Consider the following 9,394-nt stretch of genomic DNA (forward strand, 5'->3'; position numbering starts at 1 on the left):
TGAAGGATATTTCTGAAGCACGCTCCAAAATATGCATTGTAAAACCGACAGTAAAGGATCACCACGCACTTGGAGCAATTATCAGATTGTTGTGTGTCCTGACACAATTGTCCTAAACTCCTATGGGATAAATGTCGACATAAAAGTCAATCTTTTTTATATCTCGGAATTTCTCGAGATATGTCCGTAAATTTTCTTCCATTCAGTGGTTTGTTACTTTTTTAATGAAGCGCGAGTGGATATATTAGATCTGGAGACGAATGTATTTTATTTACATTCCCCCTTTAAAAAGTATAGGCACTAAATATCCCTTAACTTCATTCATGCATTGAATCTTGTAAATACTTCATGCCAACTTCATAAACATTATTCAACGTTATGAAATACGTGAATAGGTCAAATATTGTCGCGAAACACTGGGAATTTAAAATGGATTCCAATTGCTATTTTTTGTATTTTCTCGACATAAAAGTCAATCTTTTTTATATCTCGGAATTTCTCGAGATATGTCCGTAAATTTTCTTCCATTCAGTGGTTTGTTACTTTTTTAATGAAGCGCGAGTGGATATATTAGATCTGGAGATGAATGTATTTTATTTACATTCCCCCTTTAAAAAGTATAGGCACTAAATATCACTTTACTTCATTCATGCATTGAATCTTGTAAATACTTCATGCCAACTTCATAAACATTATTCAACGTCATGAAATACGTAAATAGGTCAAATATTGTCGCGAAACACTGGGAATTTAAAATGGATTCTAGTTGCTTTTATTTTGTATTTTCCTTCATGTCAACTTCGCATGCATACTCACTGTTTTACCAGATAGACATAAATCTGAACTGGAGTAACATGCTAGTATTCTGAGTGCCTAGACAGGGCGTGTATGCGGGTTCATTACCCCCCTAATTTAAACGGTTTTGCATTAAGACAAGTGCAGGCCGTACATGTATTAGGCGTTTACTAGCACTACCCGCAGATCTTTTAGCACATATTAATCACCAAACCCAAGAATTAACCAGCACACCGAACAATTATTTAGCACCCACAAAGCGATACCTAGCACTAACTTTCATCCGTTCTGGTAATGCTGGTTAATTCGTGGGTTTGGTGGTTAATATGGATGACAGTGCTAAAAGATTTGCGTAAACGCCTAATCTGTTTATAAGACCTGAAGTGGTTGTTACATTTCTTTCAAGAATCACGGTGCCCTCTAGTGCCCTTCCCCTGCAGCATGGAGAAAATTTCATAACTTTGCCCATGCCTGCAGTAAGACCTTGGTCCCGATAGGCCGATTCTTTTAGTTCGCTTTAATTGATTTACTCTATATAGTCTTTCTGCTGACTTCCCTCAGTTATTGTCTCTTTCAGTGGTACAAACAAGTAAATATCAGTAAATAATATAATACATAAGACTTTTGTACCGAGATATCTTGGAAACAATTCTTTTCAATTAGTAATAGTTGATAGCGCCTCTCAGGCAAATATTGTTCTACATGGTCAATGCAGTGGGACTCTCAAAAATATGTTCACGTTGGGTTTTGATTATTTCCAGGGTGCTTCACGGCCCTTCAGATAATATTTGCGACAACTCAAAATTGCCTACACGGTATGTAACGGCAAGTGTAATGTTCGGACCATATGTCTTTACGTGAAGACGCGAAACCACACCTGAGCCAGTGTTAATCACCACTCGCTAGTAGCGTAGCGTCCCAGCCTCAAACTTGCACAGATGGTCAACAATCGTTGTGACGCGGACAAATTATAGTAAATTGAATAATTTCATCAAGAGCACTGGAGGAACGGGTGGTGAAAAATATGCTCCGGGAAAGAAAACAAAGCAGCGACATTACAAACGCATGCGTCTTTCCGCGTCACCAGTTTTATGATTTTTCCAAACAAAGTCTTAAGCCTGCAAGGTTATTCGTTTTAAGCTAAAGCGACACGGGACATCTGTCGCAACCATGTCGGTTTAGCCAGGGGTGAAAGTTTTCTAAGGGTTTTCAGGACCTTTCCGGCTTTCAAAATTACTTTTAAATTGCGACAGCATAAGACGGGGGAGTCCACTCGACAATAGTGTGAGAAAAGTAACCGCGGCCTTTTTTTTTTTAAGGTGAGAAAGATAAGGCCCCGAGGGTGTATATTTCCGCGCTGCAAAGTATCTATGAATCAGCCAGTGCTGTCGAATCGGTGTAATCATTCAGTTTCTTAATATTGATAAGGGGATTGTATATAAAAAGGGAAGCTTACTTGTCCCTGTTACGCCCGTTACATACTTGTTATACACGGGGCAGAACACCTACACGTAACCGCGCCATAACTTCTTCAGGTAGACCCTGCCCCAACCCATCTTTGGCTATAATAAACAATGGCGTCTGTACATATAAACTTTGGTTCGAGTTTATTTGGGTTGGTATCACACAAAAAATTGCGCATTTACTCTACTGTACTAGGGCGGTTGTTGGCCCTCGTCTCTTTTCGGTTAAACTTCCTATTCGAATTCTAGGAGTCAATTATCTTAAACTGTCGAGAAAATAAAGTGCGAGAAAAGGTCACCAATTGCACGCAATATTTCACGTGTTATGCAGCGGCTTGTCTGCTCTTTCTCTCTTACATCCGCTGGTAACCAGAAAGTCGATTCCGGTGGACTTTTTAAGGAAATTGAATTAGATTTATAAAGGTAGAATCTATCACCTTGATAACACAAGTTCCCGGCAGCAAGGCGCAACCTTTCAGCGAAGTGAAATCGAGAAACAAAAAAATGTCTTCAATCAGTTGATTGCTACCTACGATGTATTTTCGCCGGTATCATTCCCTGTTAAGTGTAATGGCATTATGAGATGATAATGACGCAGCATTTGCCCTCGACAAACAATCGTCCTCCGATTTTGACGCTGACGGCCAGAAGAGTCTTTCGCGGGAGAGGAGGAGGGCGGTGGGGGGGGGGGGGGGGTGGCGGAAGGAAGGATATAAGAAAGGATAGTACTTGCTTATTCATATATCTTTTAATTTATCTATTCATTTATCCAGTCTTTTGTCATTAGTTTATTTATATCATTTATGAAATTATTCATTTATTTTTCTATTTATCTAAATGATTTTAAAAGGGTGAAGATTTCGGTGCAAATAGGGACATATGACAGTTCATCTAGTGTGTCTTCTTTCCCTTTGTATAACTTCCATCAGGACCACAGATTGCTTTTTCACAGATATATCTCTGTCTAATTTTTAAATTTTTCTTCACTGTAGGCGAGGTGTTTTGTATGTTATTGATATCACCACTCAGCTGGTCTCTAGAATAGGGCACCCGTTGTACTGGGTCGAGGCTAAGTCCCCCATGTTGTTGCAGATTCGTGGACCCAACTGTATATACCGCTGTTTACATCTCAAGCAGACGATATTATACTTTTTTTTTGTAAACCTAGCTATTATACAAGCAAAGTAAACTTTTTGGCTGAAATAAACTACAAGTGTCATGCTTGTTAGATCTACACATGTTATTGTGATTTTACATTAATTATATTGAACTTTTGGCCGAATAATGTTTTAACGAGTTATTTCGATACGTTAGGTGACGTTATAAAATTTGCCAAAATTCCAATTCTCGTATTAATCACGAATGAGCATTTTATTTACAAAAAAAAGGCAAATTTTTCAGAGATAAGGCGCAAAAGTTTAGTATATGTTATGTGATTAGCAATAAGTTAATGACTTCAGTAAATAACTCTTAACACTAACTGAAAATAGCATAACTCATTAATTGCCAAAGATATCGACTTTTGATATTATACAGATGATAGAGAAAATAACCACTGATTGTAAAAAACTCGAAAACCGGCTTTTATACAGATTTTTAGTAAAAGGAAGTGAAGCTGATTTTTAGCATGCAAGGCATGATATACGATAGATATCCGTCAAATTTTTAGTCTCAAAATGAGCAAAGATGGATAAGATTTAATGGAGACGCTCAGCGTCGAAACTGGGTATTGGCCGATTTGAAGGCAAAGACTTATGTGTAGATGAGATTGTGCACTTTCCATGAGTCTTCCATGCGCTTAAGACGTTCAACCCTCCGCGTGACCGGGGAATAAGAAGCGGGCATTAAACGTGCACTGATAAACCTACATGCTTACGCACAGGTAAGACATGCTAAAGAAACCAAAGCAGACTGAGCATGTACATGTACCTCCAAGTCTCTTACAAATACTCGACAACGTGTTTTGTTTATATTGATCCAAAATGTGCATGCTAGTCAATGTGACACGGAGGAACCGGTGAGCACTTTACAGTAAAATTAACATAACAGGAACCGAGCGGTTAGAAACAGCACGAAGCAAAGGAACCTCAGTAGTGCTCTGCTGGCACTAACATGGCTTCCTTTTCTCAGCATCTAAAAGATCGTTTGTGTGCCAAACGATCTATGTTTTTTTCCCGTTTTCCTCTGAGGCTGAGATATAGGAAAGTTTTTGTTTTTTTTAAATAAACAGCGACTGCCGCGTGAATCATATTTCTCAGCTGACGGTGTCTTATTATGTTTTTTCAAAGATTAGTATTCTTCAAAATAAAACAATTATTCCAAGAAAAATGTATAAAAATTTCAGACATACTAGCATACTAACATAAAAAAGGCGTCCATTATGACCAGCTTGACAGACTCAAAATTCAATGGTGGACCTCCTCATTCATATTGCCCCTAACATAAAATACCCGGATGTAATGAGGTTCTCTCGCTACGAACTTAATTCTGATTAAAGTGAGACCACAAGGCGGTTTTATTTATTAAGAAAAAATAAGACTAAGATCTAAATCCACTGTTACACAGGGTTCGCTACCGCTTGGAGACCGAATTCGGGCCCACTCTCACGAATATGGAATTATAGGCCTATAATTAAAAAAAAGACTTCTATGTTCAAAGTTCAATCCCACTGATATAATAATGATTTGGTATTGACTGTGAAATATTCTCAAAGCCCAGCTTTGAATGAGGTACGGGAGAGCAAAAATTCCTTCCCCACGTGGATGCAACCCCCGTGTGACGGTAACCTCTACCAGGGCCGCAGTTATTATTCTGCAGACATTTTTGCTGAGACGACACAGTACAGAAATTAGCCATCTATTTAACCAGGGACATATCTGATAATATCTAGTGAAAAAATAAATCTGTGGCCCTGGTAGAGAGTAGTGTGACGGTGTGGTCCCCTAGATACGGTAGATCATTTCCCATTACTTTGTACAGGTGACATTCGCCCCCATATACTAACCCCTATACTCCGACTAACTCTAACCTGTACTGATCATATGGGACCCCAGACTTCCATTCATAGGACTACCATTCATGTCACACCGGTGAAACTATTTTCCACTTCTGCAATCACACTGTGCAGGAATACACACGCCAATTCTACATTTTAGTCAAGGTTAGGTAGGAGAAGTCCACTTAAATGATGAAGGTATGCGACCTGTTTCATAAACAAGTAAGAGAAGGATTAAGCCTTAGACAAGTAAATACTTCACTCTCGTGGCTTGATATAGCACAAGTTCCAACTTTACATCTGGGAATCTTGGCACAGGTCGGAACGGTCAATGAAGTCCCAGTTTACCAGTGCAGTCCCATACAGCTCAGCGGATGGCAATCTCTATAATTTTCTGCTTTGCAGTTTCTGCTATTTCTGCTTTACATATTCGTTATGACAGTCAGTTGACCATCTCTAAACGGGCTTATTTATTTATTTATTTATTTATTTATTTTTGCTAGGCGATAATTAAGTGAAGTTTCTGAACTTTATCACAATCTCGACTCTTCACATTGAAAACTGATATCTAGAACAAATAATAGAACAAGCAAAATAAATAAATAAATAAAAATCACAATAAACTAAAAAATAATGAAGATCAAGTCCGCCTAATAACGTTCTGGCAAATTCATTTAAAAAACTGTCTACGATTAAAAGAGATGTCAAAATTGCAAGCTGCCGCGTGAGCCAATGGTACTCAATCATTTGGTTGGGAGGGTTATAAATCTCATCGTGAACACGGTCCACACTTCCTCAATGAAGCGGCCCGAGTTGACACACATCAAGTCGCGTGCCCTGCGCGCGCCCGTGACAGCAGACGGTTAAGTAGGCCCCGCTCTTACCCTCCAGCGCCTCGTCTTTGTCAATGGCTACTTGACTTCTGCATTAAATTTCCATAATTCCGGAATAATTAAGTCGGATAATCAACCACTTGAATAAAAAAAGACACACAGCTATCGGAGACGCTCAGGTTGAAGTATAGAGCTCATCCTCGGCTTAATAGCTACTTTCCAACGGTTGATCCGCCTCTTAGCGGATTTCCCTCGCAAATTGCCTTTAATGACGGGGATTAAGAACCCCTGAATGATAGCGGAGCAGACGATCGCTAGTATGTTGAATCTGAACAATAAACAATATGATACCGCTGCGAAGTTTACAATAGTGCATCAGAGAAAGACATCCAGGACGGGTGACAGATCGGGGGATGAAACTGTGATGAATTGCACGAAACATGAAAAAAGCACATCATGGATGTACTGAAATTGATACCTGAGCGGATTCATAAATTAATTTAATCCGAGTCATTTTTTAAAAGAGTTAACTTACAGATAATGAGCTCTCAATTTCAATAAAATCTGGCTTTTTCTGTGAGATCATTCGTTCCCCCCCCCCTCTCTCTCTCTCTCTCTCTCTCTCTCTCTCTCTCTCTCAAGAGCACGCTGTTTTACATATCAGCGTTTCAAGTGATCCTGTAAGTCAGGCTCTTCAGGACCTGCTTTTCCTTCACGACAAATCAACGCTCAAGTGTGAACTTTCACAAATACCCATCTGCCCTTTTTCTTCATTTCTTTTTCAGCGTTGATCTCTTTTGCTTCATTGACCGCCGAGGGGGACATATAATACGTGGTGCAGATGTACGGTTTGGACCTGAAGTGTCGTTCAAAGGACAGATACATTATATGTGTTTTATTCAACAATTGTCTACCGATGAAGTATAGATTTTACTTTAAGCTGCAGGCATTTAGGTTGACTTGCTACAACGTGTATAATTCGTAATCTGATAGCTCACCAGATTTCAATTGTATTGGAGTCTCCCGGGAGCATTATTTAGAATACTGAGCAGACGTTGTCAAATCGGGGGTAAAAATACATTTTTTTCTGACATTTCGAATGCGAATTTAGCAACAAAGAAAATATTGTGTAATCTCCTGGATGTTTTGAATTCTGTTCGTTATTTGCGCTGGTTGTTGGGCTAATGCATCGCGCAATATGCTCTTATTCTCTTTCTCTAAATCTCGTCACTTCATTTTGTCGTTTTCTTTACCTTCAAATTAACGCGTTGAGCCGTAGTAATTGGTCATACAACATTACGTGTTTTACACGTTACTTGAAGTAAATTAGTCTTTAAGCTAAATATGTTCCTTTGTAATAATTTTCCCTCGCATCCAGTCCAAGTTCCAGAGATTTTCACCGCGATGTAATTGACTAAAATCGCAGAAAACAATTAACCTTGAATCTGCGTTGGAAAATAACTCACTGTCTTGATACGGAAAGTTGCTCAAGGTTGTGATCATAAATATTTAAAGGTTCATGAACCACAAGGATACATACGTCACCTAAAATACACGGAAACTGATAACGGCGATACACTTTCATGGCTAAAAAAAAGACAGCTTGGTTGGCTTGTCTGCCAGAGAATTTCGTGCACTCCCTCGAGAAAGCATTGTAACTCGTAAATGATTTTTTTCCATCATTGTCAGTGAGCGATTATTCATAGCTTCACACATGTATAAACCAGGAGTATTTCTGTATCTGGTTTTTGTATGCTGTGTTCAATTTAAAACTTTCACTCTTATCCAAACAGTCCGGCTGATTATCGACTGCCACTTGTCAATAAACACTCCCGTTAGGGGCTATGTCATAAAATTATTTTCCCGAAAATCCCATCCAAAAGGATATTTTCGGTTATTTGATAATTCGAAGTCCTTCCTACGTTGAGCGTTGATTGAAATCCAAAAAGTAGGGGGCGCACATGTAAGGTAATGGATTACCTATTTATCTTTTATAATAGAAAATGGAATTTGGTGGAAATTAAATTTATATCAAACAAATAAAAGGACCGTTGTAATAAAAATAGAAAAAATACATAAATATATATCCAAACCATAGCTGCCAAAATAAATATCAATGTGAAACCCTTTAATAATCCAACCTGACTAATCTTTTATGTAAAAAATAGCTTCACGCCAATTAAATGGTATTGTAAACCTTTAACAATAACTATATGTAACATTACTTCTATTTAAAACATTCAAAATGGAACACGTTGTCTTATTACGAGGGGACAATGCATAACTAACACAGAGGCAATGGGCGGTATGTCTTCATTATTGCGTACGAATGCAATCACGCAACATCGTGAATATCACAGAGGTTTAATTAGTCAGTCACAGATACGGAGTTTACTGGAAAAACTAGATTCCTGCTGAAAACACTCATCCCATTGTTTATTATCCATTTTCAAGTTTGATTTTCACTTCGTCCTTTTCATCAAAATTTTGGTCCTTATAAACTCATAATGCACTGTAAAAAACGCGACGTCATTTTTTCATCCCCCGTCTCATCAGTCAAATAAACCAACGCATTATAGAAGGAAATAATTCTTAAATCACGAATTAAGCAACGTTTGAGCCTCTCCCCACACATAAATAAAAAGAGAAAAAAATGTTCATTGACAAATGGAAACCATATCCAGCCAGTCAATACGAACTGGAGGACCGGTAAACCAGCCCGTAGCCAGCAATTTCAAAAGGGGGGGGGGGGGGTCCTTTTCTGAAAAAGTGGACCTTTTACCATGAAACCTTCGTGTGCCTAGCTAAAATGTTACCCAGAGGGGACTATTTCGCAGCAAAAAAAGAGGGGGGGGGGGGTCTTTTGAACCCCCCGAACCCCCCTGGCTACGGGCCTGGGTAAATCTGTATGATGGTGACATAAAGTGAGAAGAGAAGAACCGTCGATAGCCTATTCATCACACGACTTTTGGTCCATGTTCCCTGTGGTCTAACGCACGTGTTCAATGTACAAATAAAAACCCATCTTCTAGTTCCCGGAGGACCGTTTTATCACCTCGACATCAAATATGGTACACAATAGTCTCCTTGAAAGCGAATACTGCCATTAAGCCACATTTACTATGTCATTTTTCCACATTTACACATCCGTACACAAGTTCCAACTTCCATTAAAAACGTTAGCAGACTGCTCTATTGCACTCAAAGGTTGCCTTTGCTGTGTGTAGTTTCAGCGCATATACGCTATTATGCTGCATAATTATCCCCATTAGACAAGCCGTAGATAATATATCATGTATTACCGAGAG

Source organism: Lingula anatina, chromosome 3, assembly GCF_051362555.1.
Source record: "Lingula anatina isolate TDL-2025a chromosome 3, LinAna3.0, whole genome shotgun sequence".
Taxonomy (NCBI): domain Eukaryota; kingdom Metazoa; phylum Brachiopoda; class Lingulata; order Lingulida; family Lingulidae; genus Lingula; species Lingula anatina.